Source organism: Scylla paramamosain, chromosome 20 (genome assembly GCF_035594125.1).
Source record: "Scylla paramamosain isolate STU-SP2022 chromosome 20, ASM3559412v1, whole genome shotgun sequence".
Taxonomy (NCBI): Eukaryota; Metazoa; Arthropoda; class Malacostraca; order Decapoda; family Portunidae; genus Scylla; species Scylla paramamosain.
In genome coordinates this window covers 19,894,354-19,912,820 of record NC_087170.1, presented here as the reverse complement: position 1 = coordinate 19,912,820, position 18,467 = coordinate 19,894,354, and positions in this window count along the sequence as shown.

Below are 18,467 nucleotides of genomic sequence, written 5' to 3'. Positions count from 1 at the left end.
TTTTATGCCTTATAAGTTAAGGCACGAGCTAAGTGTCATAGTAACGAGTGGTGAGGGAATATAAATTGCGGATACCAGAAGTGTACTGTGTGTTAGATGTCTGACTCCACTACACCACACAAACACACACACACACACACACACACACACACACACACACACAGTTATGTGGCACCGCGCCATGTGACACAGATGGATGTGATTCGACACGACAACCCGTACACACACACACACACACACACACACACGCTCTCTCTCTCTCTCTCTCTCTCTCTCTCTCTCTCTCTCTCTCTCTCTCTCTCTCTCTCTCTCTCTCTAGGAAGTGGCGTTACAAGAGGAGAAAAGAAAGTTATAAAAACAGAAGCAAGTTAAGTGTATCTTGACACCAGCGTGACGAGGAAAGAGAGAGAGAGAGAGAGAGAGAGAGAGAGAGAGAGAGAGAGAGAGAGAGAGAGAGAGAGAGAGAGAGAGAGAGAGAGACAGAGGGAAAGTAGAAGTGATAATGGGATAAAGAGTGAGGAGAAAGACAGAGAGAGAGAGAGAAAGAGAGAGAGACAGAGAAAGAGAGAAAGTTGCAGTGAGATAAAAAGAGACACTAGTGACACACAAGATTAAGCCGCAAAACCGAGCAGCACGAGATCCGCCACGCCACGCAGGCACGGGAGAGCCAACACTGAACAAGGGAACACTATTACCGAGCACATCCGCTTCATCTCTGCTTAGTGTGACGGCTAACCTAACCTAACCTAACCTAACCTAACTTAGCCTAACCTAACCTAACCTAACCTAACCTAACCTAACCTAACTTAGCCTAACCTAACCTAACCTAACCTAACCTAACCTAACTTAGCCTAACCTAACCTAACCTAACCTAACCTAACTTAGCCTAACCTAACCTAACCTAACCTAACCTAACTTAGCCTAACCTAGACTAACATAACGTAACCTAGACTAACCTAACCTAACTTAACCTAAGCTAACCTAACCTACCATCGAACGCGGAAACACTGTTACTAAACACACCCACTTCCCTCTTACCCGAGAGACTGCTAACCTAACTTAAGCTAACTTAACGAAGCATAACCTAACTTATCTTAACCAAGCATAACCTAACCTAACACCAGATACGGAAACACCATTACTGAACACACCTACTCCACTCTGCACCATGCGACGACCCAGCACTCCGAGGAAAGGTTACTTCCTCTCTCCGACCTAAATGTACACCTCGTGATTATGAAATTAAGGTAATTACAATTGTAAGCTTTGGCATTAAGAGCAGGACTTGAAGCACTGTTGGAAATATTAAAAGAATGAAAGAATGCAGTGGTCAGTAAAAGTGATTTGCTTGTACAGTATTATCAGTTCAGTAGTGGGGATGTCATTGAAGGCTGTTTGAGTATATTAATGGAACAAAAGGTTATCATAATAGTAAAGGCTGACATTAAGAACTCTGACTCACAGCATTGTTAGAAATATTAAATGAAAGAGGTGGTCAGTAAAGGAAATATCCTTATGCATTATACGACTAATTTAATACTATAGTTAAAAACAAATTATAATGATATAACTATAAACAGTGGCTAATTATAATAACAAAGTTTGCCATTAAGAACCTCGACTTGAAAAACTGTTATAAAAGTTTGAAAAATGTAATGTTCAGAAGGACATTTTTGCTAATATAAATTTGTTAATAATTATAAAAAAAAATTTGTTGCAATTTTCCTCTGTTATGGTCGTTTACTTAATTTCTCATGGTCATCTGGTTCACAGTGACGTTCAGTAAACATGTTTCCTTCTGCTAGAATATTCAATTTACTACTGCATGTACAAGTTATATTTTTTTCTTCTCCGCCAAGGTTATTACTGTCGTGGTGATGACTGTGGTGGTGGTGGTGGTGGTGGTGGTGGTGTTGTGGTAACTACACGAGTCAGTTTACGAAAGAATAAAAGTTAGTTGTCACGTACGTCCCTGAGTGACTGTTGACTGGTGTAGACTTTCGACCACACACACACACACACACACACACACACACACACACACACACACACACAGTCTCCACAGACCCCCAACGTCTTATTACATTAATCACGACGACAACTTAATATTTTTTTTTTCCAGCACGACTCTCAAGACCCACCTGACGACCCGCGAAACACGACCACCTCAGCCTCAAGGAAGTCCCCTTCATTCATCATTCATTGCCTTTATTAATACACGTCTCTCAGGTTACCAACGGGAACTGACTGTATGCATAATGAATGGAGATACAATGGCCGTCTTGGATTTGCTATAGTAATAAATAACAGCTGTTGAGAAGATATTAATGATAGTGGTGGTGGTGGTGCTGGTGGTGGTGGTGGTAGCAATAATAACACTAGTGACAATAATGATAGAAAACAGCAACATCAACAACAACATTAATAATAATATTGATCATAGATTATAGTTATAGATAGATTATAGCAAATTGGTATACTGTCTTCCTGCAAATCGACTTCCAGGGGTGAAAGGTCAAATTCAGCAGACGTGGTACGGTATTAGTGTGAGACTAACCTTTGTGTGTGTGTGTGTGTGTGTGTGTGTGTGTGTGTGTGTGAGAGACAGAGAGAGAGAGAGAGAGAGAGAGAGAGAGAGAGAGAGAGAGAGAGAGAGAGAGAGAGAGAGAGAGAGAGAGAGAGAGAGAGAGAGAGAGAGAGAGAGAGAGAGAGAGAGAGAGAGAGAGAGAGAGAGAGAGAGAGAGAGAGAGAGAGAGAGAGAGAGAGAGAGAGAGAGAGAGAGAGAGAGAGAGAGAGAGAACACACAGACTGGCAGTAGAAACAAGACCATGGAAACTGAGAGATAAATAAACAGACAGGCAGACAGACTGACTGACAGACAGACAGACAGACTGACTGACAGACAGACAGACAGACGGACAGACAGACATCACAGCAGGCAAAAGAAAATAAGACATGTGCAACAGAAGGGATAAAAGAGACAAGCACATTAGCTGATTATAATTATCAATATAATGAGAAATTTCAACGCTTTTCAAGTAGTAATCCAAAAAAAGAATTTTTTTTTTTTTTTTTCTCTGGTTGTGGTAGTGTTGGCTGTCATGATTGTGACGACAGTAGTGACAGGTGATAGTGGTTGATATGTCGCACACTTTCTTTGTTAATCATGTGTTTTCTTTTTTTTTTATCATTTTTACAATCTGTGCTTTCAGAAAACACACTCATCACCCCTCATCGTGCCGCACTCTGTCCTCACCGCGCCCCTTCCCTCCCTCGCCTCTCCCCCTCATCACCCCCTCTTGTGTCCTCAGCGGCGACTCATTAACACGTTCAACAAGCAATACTTCCCACGGTGTCTTGCCCACAAACCCAAATTCTCACACTCCCACTCATTCTCAACATTGCAACTTCATCAGTGACTTTCATTTTTCATTAATGATTTATTCTGCCTTTCGCTCACTTTTGTGTTACTAGTGTATAGTGAACGTTTGCATATATATATATATATATATATATATATATATATATATATATATATATATATATATATATATATATATATATATATATATATATATATATATATATATATATGAGCCGTAATATTATCATAACAGCACACTTTTCAATAATGTTTTATGGTTTTCTATATATTTCTTTACCACTCACATCCATGTTCTATCAAAGTGTATATTTCAATAGTAAATATATAATGTTAGATGTTAATGTGGAAAACACGTAATTTTTCCTCGTATTCTCTTCTAAAAACATTTGTACTACGGCATTTCAAGCGCACTACGGAATGTCAGCGTCAGAGGATCACCGTATCACCAAGGTAAGGAGAGGGAGGGCGGTCGTGTAAGTCCTCCCCTCACCACGGTTAGAGCCACACTGACTACCTCCTCCTCTGGGCCCCGGAGGCCACCTCCCCTACCCTCCCTGCCAGCCTCCCCATTCCTCCATGCTTCCCTCCCTCCAGCACTGCCACCACCCCCTCCCCCTATGCCCTCCATCTATCCCCACACGGCTGATCCTCCCATACAAGCTTAATCTCTTCCTTCCACACGACTTCTTCCCCTCAGCGCCATCCCCTGACCCTTATTCCTCCCCAGCCAGAGGAGCTGGAAGTAAAGTGCCTCTGGTAAGTGACCTGAACTTGACCTCAACATTTTAACCTGGGCCTTGCTTTATGTCTCTCTCTTCTACCTCCCTCCTTTCTTCTCACACCCATTCCCACCCTAGATTCACCGCACCTTCCTGACCCCTCCCTCTCCTCTCTCGCCCCCTTCCTCCCTCCACCCTCTCCTTTCTCTTGCATGTGAAGCAGTGTGGAAGAAAAATAACAAAATCCGCTTTGGTATTCTCTGGTGCAACTTGTCATGGACGCCAACACGACGTAACCAACTCCTCATCTCTTGCCGAGGACTTGCTCTTGATAAATGTTCCCTCGCGCCGCTGGTGTTACTCGTGGCATCGGAAACATGTCTGTACTTCGTGCTGGCTGGCGCTCTCGGAGTCTTCAGGAACAGTTAGTCTCCTCGACGCGTGAGCGAATCTTTACAGTTATCAAAAAGAGCAGCTCGTGTAAGTGTGACTCGAGGGCGGACTGTCCAAGATCATTTTTTTCAGTATTTTCACTATTTTTTTGTTCTTGAAAGCGAATACCTCCATTGTTCTCTGAGCCATCGAGATTTATAGGCACACCACTGTCTCGCGCGCTGCACATAAAAGAAAATGAGCTCAAGAAATAAGAATATTATAATCCCAGCCGCTGGAGGTTCACGTCCCTCTGAGACGACCCTCGACGAACTGACATGCGTACAGTTATTCCAAAGCGACTTCTCACGGCCTCAGGAAACTACGAAAATAAAAGTATTAAAAAACCCTCTTCCCACCATCACTGCCGGTCGCTCCAGACTGTATTCCCGCATAGTAATAAGCCTTGACTGTATTTCGCCAGCAGCTGAGCACTGTGACATGCGAGAAACATTAAATCTTACGCTACTTACTTCACAACATGAGGTACAATTACACTTAAGTACTTCAACAAGTTTCCATAGCTTAGATAAAGAAGACAGCCACGCGCACCTGCTCATCATGAAGTGGTGTTGCTGTCGCTCCCTGCCTGCTGTACCTATCCGCTGCCGACCAAGGGGAGTGGTTGGCTGTGTCCTGCTGCCTGGTACGACCACTGCTCATCTCCCGCAGTGGACATGTGTCAGCTGTCAGTCACGCGGTCTGTCAGGCATTCCTTGCTTTCTTCTCTTTTCAGCCTTTATTTATCTATTGTTACTTGGTCTCCTTCACTCTCTGGTTCACTCACTGGTGATGGAGGGTTTTGTTGGGTGACTGTGGTGTTGATTGCGATACTGTGTGTGTGTGTGTGTGTGTGTGTGTGTGTGTGTGTGTGTGTGTGTGTGTGTGTGTGTGTGTGTGTGTGTGTGTTTACAGACCTATATATGTCTGAAACCTTGCATGTCTTTGTATCTTAATCTGTAACATCATTTCTTTTGGTCTGTCTGTTTGTTTGTTCTTCTGAATTTTTCGTTTTTACCTTGTCAATTGGTTTCTGTGTCATAAGTCAGTATGCTTCAGAAATGTTGGTGTTCGTCGATATTTGTGAAGGTCTAAACGAAAGCTATTAAGGGAGGTAAAGATGGAGAAATGGAGGAAGGAATGCTTGAAGGGATGGATGGATGAATGGAGGACGGAGGGACGGAGGGAGGGAAGGAAGAAGGGAGGGAGAGGGAGAGGGAGGGCAGGTAGGAAAGAGGTAAAGCAGGTGCCAGGAGGAGGAAGGAAGGAGGAAGGGACAAGGGCAGGTGAGGGACGGACAGAAATGCTTCCCGTTAATTACTTTCACTGTGGATACCTGAGGGCAATAACACACACACATACACACACACACACATCCATTTATCGGTTATAATCAAAGTTGAATGTAAGTTTGCTATATTAGAAAAAAATGAATAACCCGATATGTGTCAACTCCCCCGTCAGTCATCCGGCATCTCAAATCATGAATCAGTCAGCCACAAATCAGAACCAAGTCACGTAAAAAAAGAAATAAATATAAAAAGGGAAGGAAAGCACATGATTTATACCAAAGTCTTCGTCACTCTCACCTCCATTTTCTTCGTCACAGAACACTTCAAAACGAGCACACGCTGACACACGCACACACATACACACACACACACCATAACCGCACCGCACCTACGCGCACGCACACGCATCGTCAAGGTCACAAGAGACAGGTGACAGACAGGGAAGCCGGCGGGTCATAAAATATTGAAGGAATGGCTGACGGCAGAAAGTTGGCGGTGGTGGTGGTGGTGGTGGTGGTGGTGGTGGTGATGGTGGTGGTGGTGGTGGTGGTGGTGCAATCATAACCAAGAAAGGAATTTTATAATCAGTCACTCCTTTCATAAATGAATCTTCAATTTCTTCTCTTCTTTTTCCTCCTCCTCCTTAACATCTTAACTTTTCCATGATACCTTTCTCCTTTTGTTTTCTCTTCATCATTATAATCATTGTCATCATCATATTGTTCCTGCTGCTGCTGCTGTTGTTGTTGTTGTTGTTGTTGTTGTTGTTGTTGTTGTTGTTGTTGTTCGTCTTCTTCTTTCTCTTTTCTTTTTTCTTTTCTACATCGTCTCCTTCATCCTGCTTTTCTTCATCATCATCCTTCTCTTTCCTTGGTACCCGTTCTTTTTATCTTTTTTCATTGAGAGAGAGAGAGAGAGAGAGAGAGAGAGAGAGAGAGAGAGAGAGAGAGAGAGAGAGAGAGAGAGAGAGAGAGAGAGAATGTAAACCACAAAAATCCACTCAAGCAAAAATAAAAAGAAAAAAGAAAACGAAAAAGAAAATGAGATACAAAAAGTAGAGAGAGAGAGAGAGAGAGAGAGAGAGAGAGAGAGAGAGAGAGAGAGAGAGAGAGAGAGAGAGAGAGAGAGAGAGAGAGAGAGAGAGAGAGAGAGAGAAAGCAAAACAAAGGATTACAAAGTCTGGCATGCTTCCCTGCCTCTCAATCGGCCTGCAGGGAGGGAGGGATGGAGGAAGGGAGGGAGGGAGGAAGGGAGAGGAGGCTGGGAGAGCGGAACACAGCCCTGCCGGCACATTTTTGGTCCACATCTTTGCCCGAGATGTAGGGTAGTCGAGTCAGTCTCCCTCCCTCTCCCTCTCTCTCCCTTCCACCTCTCCCTCCCTCTCTCCCTCCCTCCTCTACTTCATCTGGTCGTTCCCTCTGGCTCTGTTCCTTCCTCCCTCCCTTCCTCTCTCTCTTCCTTTCTCTCTCTCTCTCTCCCTCTCTTCTTACGCTTCCTCTCTGCTCTCCCTCTTTGAACTTTCATCCACTTCTTGCATGTTCCCAAAATTATATTCCAATTTATTTTTCTCCATTCTCTTGTATTATAATGATTTTCCTTTCCTTCCTGTCAATTTTTCTCTCTCTCTCTCTTATTTACCTTCACTCTATTATTGGTTCATTCTATAATATACATAGTGATTTCAGATTTCTCCTTTGGACCTTCATCTCCTCTTCCTTCCTCATTCATCTCACTCTCTCCCTGTCTAACAATACCAGAAAGATGTACAGGCTCACCTCTCTCCCTCCTTCCTTTTCTCCCTACCTCTTTCCCTCCCTCCTTCATCTCCCTAAGCCCTTAACCGCACATTTTCTCATCCATTTACTACCTCCTACATATTTATCAATCCCACATTTAGAATTTATTACAACGCTCTCGAATTTCTTTTCATGGCAGACCTCACGTACTTACTTGTAACTACTTAACTGAGAGCATACATGTGGTAAGTGATTCATTTGTTAGGTATGGTAATGACTGGCCGGTTGTGTGGATGATTGTAGTGGTGTTCATTGTAGTGGTGGTGTACGGTGGTAGCCAGTGTGATGTGTGCGCTCTTGTGGCTGGTAACGGTAATACTTGTGGTGTTTGTGATTATGGTGGTGGTGGTGGTAGTGGTGGCGGTGGTGCAGTGACAGCTGGGATAGAGGTGGTGGTCTTGCTATAGAGTTGTGTCTTCTTTGTATTGTACTGTGGAGATTTCAATGCTATAAATGAATCTAAGTAGGATGAAAATATGAATAGAAATACCATGAGACCAAATTGGAATTAAACGATAAAAAAAAAGTAAATCAGGATCTTGAATTAAGTGACAGATGAAAAGAAAGAGACGAGACGAGACGAGACGAGACGAGACATTCAAGCAGACCGACAAATAGACAGCCAGACAGCCACCCAGGCACCAGACAGACGGACAGACAGAGTACATAATGTTACCCTGAAGAAGGACGAGCGGACAGGCACCACAAGGCCAGACAGACACCTGTTCCCTGCATCGTATTTCGCAGGACAATTGCAGGAAAGAGAGAGGCCCCTGGCGCATCCTAAAGAGAGAGAGAGAGAGAGAGAGAGAGAGAGAGAGAGAGAGAGAGAGAGAGAGAGAGAGAGAGAGAGAGAGAGAGAGAGAGAGAGAGAGAGAGAGAGACAGGATATGGAAAGATTATGACAGATTGAAGGAAACTGACCGAAACACACACACGCACACACACAGACACACTTTTCACTCCGTTATCATGCCCCTTTTTAGTCCCCACCATCACCACCACCACCACCACCGTCTCCACCGTCCCATCATCAGCTGCCACCTGAGTTGCGGCGCGGCATTCCGGCAGGTGCGCCACTGACGGTCACTGGGGCTGCCTCACCTGACTCACTGGCGACATTGCACCTTGCCTCCGTCTGTCTGTCCTGTCTGCCTGACTACCCATGTGTCTTACTGTCTGGGGTGCTTTATACGTCTCGCTGTCTCGCTGTGTATTCTGTATTTCTTGCCTTTGTATATTTAATTGAAGGTGGAGTGTATTTAGGAGTTGATTATTTTCTTGAACAGGTTGTCAGTGTGTTTATATACGATGATAGTCATGTTCTCCATCGTCTTTATACTCTCTTGTGTATTTACCTTTGTGTGTGTTTGTGTCTGTGTATTTCGTGTGTGCGTGCATTAGTGTGTGGCTATGTCTGTTTTCCTATGTCTGTCTGCCTATTTATTTAGTTATCTCTGTATTTCTTTCTTCCTGTCTGCCCATCTTTGTCCGCTCCGTACGCTTGCTTCTCTGTCCGTCAGTCAGTTTGGTTTGTTCGCCTGTCCGTTTGTCCTGCCCGTCTGCTTATGTGTCTCTCTTACGCTGGTGATTTTTTTTTTTTTTCATTCAAACGACCTAACCATTTTCGGACTACCTAATTTCACTTCCAGTCTTATGTGGCATAGAATCAAGACTGGATTGAAGCCTACAATCTCACTTTCCAATTCCGTCTTATTGCTTACACTCCTTCCCTGGGCAGTGAATCTCTGACCTACTTCTGTGAGAGGGAGAGAAGTAGCGGGTTTACTTAGGTCGCCTTGAACCCGCTAAGAGGAGATTTTGGACCCTTTGGCGGGGCTGAGAGGCAGCTGAGGCCACAAGAGCAAAACCATGAGAACCCTGAGAACCCTTCATGGGAGAGTGGAAGTCGTCCTTTGATACCAAGATTGGAGGCTGAGATTAGAGGATTAAGTAACTTCTGATCCCTACTTTTTTTAGTGATTTAGTTATGCGTGATAGGAAAAAAAGAGGAATGGTTTGGAATAAGACAGGCTGGAGTTGATGTGATGGTGGTGATGCGGTGTGCTGCTGAGTCATGCTAATACAAGACATAGTATTGAGTAGAATTATCATTGCGAGTGTTGTGTGGTGTTATAGAATGAAAGGATGGTGTGATGTGGTATAATATGGTATATTAAAGAGAATGGAACGTTTTAATGTGGTGTAGTGTGATGGAGGAGAAGGTAATGCGATATGTGGGAAGGAAGGAGGGAGTGGCATGGTGTGGTGCGGTGTAGTAGAAAGGCAAGGCGTGTGTTACATACTATGGCGATACGCAGGGAAGGGCGTGGCGTGGTATAGTGCTGTGTGGTGCCGCGTGGTGCAGGGCAATGAGGTGTGGCGATCCGCATTGTTATATAAGGTCGAGAAATACGTGGCGTGGACTGGAAGGGAATGGTTAGCGTAGCGTGATGAGCAGTAAGCGGTATTGCCAAAGACCTAATGCTGAGTTTCCTGTCCCTGGCCTCTGCACAACGTAGGCACACTCATTCATGCAATACAGGGAAGCAGAGATACGAAAGACCACTGAAATCACAAAAAACAATAACAAATGATACTAATAAAATAATGAACGAGAAATAGAGCGTAACTAAAACTATACAAGAAGGGAAATCAAAGAAAAATCAAAAGGAAAGGTGAAGACACACACATACACACACACACACACACAAAAAAAAAAAATAAAATAAAATAAAATAAAATAAAATAAAAAATAAAGTGCACATTTGGAGAAAGAGAAGTGGGAATTAAGTGGAGGAAGGAATGAAAGAGTGAAGGAGAGAAAGGGAAGGATGAAGAGAGAGAGAGAGAGAGAGAGAGAGAGAGAGAGAGAGAGAGAGAGAGAGAGAGAGAGAGAGAGAGAGAGAGAGAGAGAGAGAGAGACGGGCAGGCCACCGCATCTATGTATTTATTGCCCAACTCTAATAATCCATCCGTTCATTCATTTTCTTTTACGAGTGGCAATCTTCCCCCTTGTTTGTTCTTTCCTTGCCTTCGTGTAATCATCCGTCCCTTTCCCCATTCCCATCATCATTACTCGTGTTCTGCCTCCCTGTGATCATAAAAGACCATTGTAATCTGTATAGAAAATAAGGAAAAAAAGGATATAAAATGTTAAGACAATTTCACGGTTTGCCTTTAAATTTGCACCATAATTCGAACACACACACACACACACACACACACACACACACACACACTTTAAGCTACACAGGTATACAGAAAGCAATTAAGGACTCTCAGGTATGCGAACAGGTAAGTATATAAGAATGAAAGTAATCAATGATGAAGAGAAATAATTGAATGAGAAAAGCACACTAAGAGGAGAAGGAAGGAGAGGAGTGGAGGAAGAGATGGAGAGAGAGAGAGAGAGAGAGAGAGAGAGAGAGAGAGAGAGAGAGAGAGAGAGAGAGGAGGGAAGGTGGGGAAAGGAAGGTACAGGAGGAAAGATCAGACAGGTAATAGTGAAAGGAACACTAATGATTACAGTTTGGCAGGTGCTCCTCCCTCTTGCCACACACCTGAAAACATGTGTCCTAATATAGCCTCTTCCTCTCCCTCTCCCTGTCTCCCTTTGCCCATTTCTTCTCTATGCCTATTCTTTCCTTCCTATGTCCAATACTCCCTTCCTTTACTTCTTTTTCAGTGTCTTATCTTTCCCTTCTCGTCTCATTTTCCTTCTCCCTCATCAGTGGTCGCTTCCCATGTCAATATTTTCTTGCTCTCTAACATCATCTCTCGTTATCTCCTCCTTTCTCTTTCTCTTTTCCCTCCCTCCTTCTCCTCCGGGCCATCGAGGTAAAGAAAGTCAGAGAAGAAAAAAGACTGGAGATGGAAAGGGAAAAAAAGGAGAAGACGAGGCACAGATGTCAAAAATGTAGACGAAGGAAAAAAGAGGAAGGAAGGAAAGAAGGGGAATGAAATAAAACAGAAAATAAAAAGTGCGTGGAAAAAAATAATGAAACGCGGAAATAGGGATGGGAAGAATAAATAAAACAGAGAATTTATAGAAAACAAGGTGACAGGAAAAAAGATGAATAGAAAATAATATGCAAAAAGAAAAGGGAAGAAAGAAAAGAAAGGAGAGACTGCATCAAGAGAAGAAGGAAAGAGAAAGGGAAAGAGAGAGAAAGAAAGGAAAGAGGAGATGGATGGACTGTGAGAGAGAAAGAGAGAGAGAAGCTCAAGTAGAAGGGAGGAGACTTGCCCTGTCCTGTACGTGTGTCACAGCGTCCTTGCCTCCGCCTCCATCACGCCGGGAGGGAGAGAAAGAGAGAAGAGGGGAGGAAAGGATAGTGGGAGGGAGAAAGTGAAGGGGTCAAGAGAGGGAGAGACGGAGAGACGGAGGGACTGGGAAAGGAGGGAGGATATGTGAGGGAGGAAGGGCTGAAGGGAGACAGGGAGACAAGGAGGTAGGTATACTTCGTGCTTGTAGTTCTGATGCTGGAGAGACAGACGAAGATAAACAAAGAAGGGATGGAAGGAGAAGAGAAGGATTGGAGGAGGAAAGAAGAGTGAGATGTAATGAGAGAGAGAGAGAGAAAGAAGAAGAATGAGAGGAGTAATAGAGAGTGTTACAGGAATATTGAGTTGTGGCGAACGTGAATTAGATGCGAAACACACACACACACACACACACACACACACACACACACACACACACACACACACACACACACACACACACACACATAAATCTGGAGTGGTCACGCTGGTCTCTAATGAATCATGGGATAAAAATACCCATCAGGTCTCAGTTTGTATGATATGACAAAGCCTCAGTCAACAGTTCCTATCATGACATTCATAACAGGGCAACACAGCAAAGGATAGCAGACAGGGGAGGGTAGGGACACGCTTGTAAACTTAGAGGGACGGGGAAAGGATGGGTAGGGCAGTAAAGAGGAGGCTGGGAATGGCAGGGGAGGAGGAGGATAATGAAGAGGGAGGGTTGGCAAGATAGTGTCATGCAGCGGAGACTGAGACAGGCAGGGGAACGGCAGGGGAGATAAAAGACAGACGTGGCCATAGGGGAAGGGAGGGAGAGGGGCAGGGGAGGAGAAGGAAGCATGGGAGGGGCAGGGGAGAGCAAGGGCGGAGCAGGGGAGGGCAGGGGAGGGCAAGGGAGAGCAGTGGAGGGGCACGAGGCATGGGAGGGGCAGGGTCATGCAGGGTGTGCCGACGTGGCCCGCTGTGGAGGGAGCGTCAATCGAATGTAGATGAATTTCTTAAGGTAGAGGGAGGGAGGGCGCTCTCTCTCTCTCTCTCTCTCTCTCTCTCTCTCTCTCTCTCTCTCTCTCTCTCTTTTCCTCTCATTGTTTTTACCAGAGAGAGAGAGAGAGAGAGAGAGAGAGAGAGAGAGACATTCACACAGACACACAGACATACAGACAGGCACGGGTAGAACACACGACGGCAAGTGTAAAGAATAGGTAGGTAGGTAAGAAGAGAAAGATAAAGAGGAGGGAGAGGAGAGAGAGGGAGGGAGGGAGGGAGAAGGAGGGAGGGAGGGAGGGAGGGAGAGGAGCGGGACAATCTTAACATTCTTGCTCCGTTATCAAGAAAAATCACTGCCCTTGAGCTAAACACTTGTGGTACCGAGGACATCTCTCTCTCTCTCTCTCTCTCTCTCTCTCTCTCTCTCTCTCTCTCTCTCTCTCTCTCTCTCTCTCTCTCTCTTGTAACCGTCTACCTAAAAGAAACTTAAATAACCATCCATATCTCTATTATTTACGTTACTAGTATTTGGTATCAATTATAATTACGATTACTAATACATGACAGTGGTATTCAATTCCCTCACTGGGCTTAGGACGAGGAGGAGGAGGAGGAGGAGGAGGAGGAGGAGGAGGAGGAGGAGGAGGAGGAGGAGGAGGAGGAAGACCAAAAGCACCAAGAAAAGCAGCAGGAGGAAGAGGGGGAGGAAGAAGGAGGAGGAGGAGGAGGAGGAGGAGGAGGAGGAGGCAGGTGCGGATAACCTGTATTTTTCCATCATTTTCTGCTTTATTGAATGGTGATGAACGTGTTGGTCTGTTGCGTTGATGGTGATCTCTGGCTCATTACGAAGAGTTGAGGGAGGCGAGGGTCGGGAAGGAACACGCGCGGGGTTGGTCTTCCTGGGAAAAAAATGGCAATAAAACAGAAATAATGAAGATAATAAAACTCTCCTTTGAAATACGACATCAAATCTAGATCCTCAGTTGATGGGAATTTCGTGTCTGCAAGAAGGAACTGAGGAAAAATATATACGGCTTTCTCACATAATTTACGAGAACAGACAACGGAAAGTCCAGGCGACCGGTATGATAAAGCAGAAGGAACGCAATAAATTCACCAACACAAGAAGAAAACGTGAAGGGCAGAAAAGAAACAATTTAATAACAGCCCCAGAAGTCTACCAGAGAGGGGCAAGAAGCGGAAGGCGGGGGAAGGAGAGACGTTGAGTTTAAGAAGCGGTGATGGGTGCGTGTGGGTGCTGGCGGGTGGACGGGTAGTGGGGGAAGCGTGGGGAGTAGAAGTTAGAGGAAGGGTTGGAGGGGCTAACAGAAGGAGATATCAAAGAGGAGCGAAGTGAGAGTCAACAACATAAGCGCGTGTTAGCAGAGAACCACACCAACACTTTGGTTCTAAGATTTATTTGTTTACTCTTTGATCCTCCTTGTGTCTCCCTCCTTAGCTCCCTCTCCCTCTCTCTCTCTCTCTGCCTGCCTTCTACCTCAGTCTCTCCATCGCTCAATGAGTCTTGTGGTCGACCTTGCCTGCGTGTGGCCGGGACGTGTTAATAAAGCAAATCAGACACTCAGACAGGTAGTTCTCTCTCTCTCTCTCTCTCTCTCTCTCTCTCTCTCTCTCTCTCTCTCTCTCTCTCTCTCTCTCTCTCTCTCTCTCTCTCTCAACAATAGACTATACAAAATTTACGAACTTGAGACATATTTTCTGGTGGTGGTAGTGATGGTGGTGATGGTGATGGTGGTGGTGATAGTAAAGGTTCCCAGTCAGTCACCAGTATCACCATCACCGGTATCACCGTCACTCTCACTCTCCATTGAACCTTCACCCTTCAGAAACACGATTACTCCCTCCCATTTCTTTTCCCCATATCTTCTACTACATCCACCTATACCCTCCACTACATTACCCTTTCCTTCCCTCCCCTTCCTGTTGCTCCTCCACTTCCTCCCTCGCAGGAAATGGTCTCATATAAGCAGAAAATAGGTGAGTAGGGTTACCCACTTACCCACTTCCCATCTGCTGCGGCCATCGTAAAGAAAAGGGAGCACGTACAAGGGAGGGAAGGGGGAGGGAAGGGGGAGAGTACAAGGAAGGGTGAGACATGGCAAGATGGTTAGAGATACGAAAAAGAATGGGAGTGAAATCGATCCAAGGTGAGAGAGAGAGAGAGAGAGAGAGAGAGAGAGAGAGAGAGAGAGAGAGAGAGAGAGAGAGAGAGAGAGAGAGAGAGAGAGAGAGAGAGAGAGAGAGAGAGAGTCTAAGACTGAAGAAAAATAAGGATTAATATATAAAAAAAATTATATAAGGAAAATCTGGTGAATGAAAAAGCGACATATGATAAAAAGAAACGACAAAAATGCAGACTAAAAAAAAAGAAAAAATAGAGCATAAATAAAAACAAATCTACAAGCAGTCCAAATAAACAAAAAGAGAAGCTAAAAAATATTAATACGAATGAGAAAGAAAACATGAGGAGAGAGCGAGAGACGAACAAAGAGAAGAGGAGAAAGAAAGATTAAGAAAGTAAGTAACAGAACTCTATTCCGTTCTCTCATTGTGACAGGTAAGAAAGTTAATGAAGCTTCACATAATTCAGCCCGCCTGTGTGTGTGTGTGTGTGTGTGTGTGTGTGTGTGTGTGTGTGTGTGTGTGTGTGTGGGTGGGTTAGGAGAGGGAAGAGGGTAGGAAGAGAAGGCAAGAGGAAAGATCATGACCCAAAATTATATGTAGGAGGGAAGGAGCAAAGGAGGGACGGAAGAAGGGAGGGGATGGGAAGAAGCAGGTAGGGAGGGATGGGAAGAAGAGGGAGGAAGGGGAAGGAAGAAGAGATGATGAAGAGAATTATAATAAGGAAGTTCCATTATGAAATTTTCTCTATTCATGAACAGATGGATAAAAAAAAAAAAGAGAGAGAAGCGAACACAAAAATGAAAATATAAGAAATAAGAATAATCATTAACTTTTTTTTTTTTGTATGAATATTAACCAGTGCACGTTAAAAAAATGAACATACAAAAGTTAATCTATGTACGTATGCAATGTATGTAACGCATGTATGTTTCTATATATGTAATACCTTTGCATGTTTGTATGTTTGTGTGCATGTGCGTGTGACTCAGTGCATCCATATAGGAGCATGTTAAGTTAGTTAAAAGTTCACACATGAGCAATTAGGCGCACATAAGAGGACGAGAGAGAGAGAGAGAGAGAGAGAGAGAGAGAGAGAGAGAGAGAGAGAGAGAGAGAGAGAGAGAGAGAGAGAGAGAGAAAGAGAGAGAGAGAGTTGCTATGTTCCACCAGTTTAACCAACCTCCACTTATGATACGCAGATCTAGGCAGTGAATTTCGTGCTGGTGATCCGGATCTTTCTTTTCCTCCTCCTGGAAAGTCCTGCCGTTATGCTTCTTCCCTCAGGCCCAACACTCAACCTCTCTCTCTCTCTCTCTCTCTCTCTCTCTCTCTCTCTCTCTCTCTCTCTCTCTCTCTCTCTCTCTCTCTGATTACCACTAGCATCATCATTACTGCATGAAACTTTGATTGTTCTTTCCTCTTCTTCTTCTTCCTAATCCTCCTCCTCCTCGTCCTCCTCCTCCTCCTCCTCCTCCTTCTCCTCCTCTCCCATCTCCAGTAATGCTCCTGGCTCCGTTACATGTACACACAGATGGTGAGCGTGTCTAGGTTTATGTACACACACACACACACACACACACACACACACACACACACACACACACACACACACACGAGTTTTTGTTGAAGGAAGATTAAAGGAATGAAAGTAAGATGCGATGAAAATAGAAATACAAGTGAAAGAGACAGAGGAAGACAATCAAAAATACATGAAGGTGAAAAAGATTATTGTTTCCGGACACACGCGAAGGACGGTTCTCAAGGTTGCTTCTCGAGGAAAATAAAAGGAGGAAAAGAAAAGAAACAAACCATGCGTGACGAAAAGATCATTGTCTTCGCCACAAAACTATGAAAAATATATTAAAAATTTGGGGGGTAAAATTATTATGAATGTTGAATGTATGTATGTGCGCATCTCTGTTTGTTTTCGAGGATGGATGCTTTAATGTTTGGATGGCCGAGTGGAGGTAGTGCTGGATGTACATACGATACTTGATGCATGTATGGTTAATACAAATACCGTACTTGAGACATTACTAAGGCGCTTCTTCATCCGTGGCGCATCCAAATGACTCATGAATAAGTGAATAGATTAAAGAAGAAGTTTCGCTTACAAATTACTTTTCTTTCGGTTCTACATTTATTTTTCCTATCAGTATTTTTTTTTCTTTTTTTGTCCATTTCTTACTTTAGCATTTCTTCATCTGTTGAAAAATGCACGGCCCATTAAAGAAACCACAGGCAATCAACCATCAAATTTACACGACCGAGGCTTTCCACACATAACGTATCATAGCAAATATTGAATGTATAAAACTTAGCCTTTTTTTTCTCACTGTATAGTAAACATAAGAAAACAACGATAAACGAAAAAAAAGGAATTGGATTGTTTACTAAATACTATTCACTATGAAAATACCAATAACGTTTCAAAAAAGTAAACAAACAGATAAGAATATACAATGAGAACAATATATATACTGGAGCCAAAAATAAAATGAGCACCTTTCACATCGTCACGTCAGATGCCGCCCATAAAGAGTTCGTTGCCACAAGTCAGAAAACCCTGAATAGGAAATACCAAGAGCACGAACCGCCGCCACGTCCGTCACCCTTCCTGCCCCGACCACCGACACACAGCAGCCACCCGCCGAGAGAATTAGCAGCGTGTCATGAGCCAGCGTTACTTTTCTTTACCATTTTTACCCAACCACGAAACGGAACACGATAAAGACGATGACGAGAAGCACAAGGGCAAAGACGATAATCTCGAGGACAAGAATGAGGACATAAAAAAAACAAAAAACAAAGTGAAGTACGAGAGAAAATGAGAGGTGAAAGAAGGCAAGGACGAGGACAGAAGGATAAAAGAGGTGCGAGAGGGAGAAGAAGAGAATTTCGAGGACAAAGAAGTGGAGGATATCAGAAACAAAGGGAAATGCAAGAATATGAGAGATGGAAGATGGCAAAAACGAGGACAGAAGCATAAAAAAGGAGCATAAGAGGAAGAAGAGAACTTTTATAACTGAAAAATCATTTCTACGTTTATAGGGAACGTAGAAAATGTGTTAGTTGGACGGATATCGAGAAGAAAACGGAGGACGAGAAAACGGAGTGACGAGCAGGAAAATGGCAACGATGAATATTCTTGATGGCAGATTACACACACACACACACACACACACACACACACACACACACACTGCCTGCTAGCTGAATAGTAACGTCCTTGCTTGTCATTTGGCAGGCTGAGGTCGCGTATCACTCAAGTTGCACAGGTTTTTATTGATCAGGGAGTCGCTGTCTTCCCTGAGTGGTGCCGTGTGTGATAGGCCTCGGTCTTGCAATAATACGTGAGTCTCCCTCTTCAACGCACCGTTTTCCTCCACGGCGCATTTCTATACTCACCGCCATCGCCACGTCCAAGGCATAACAATGA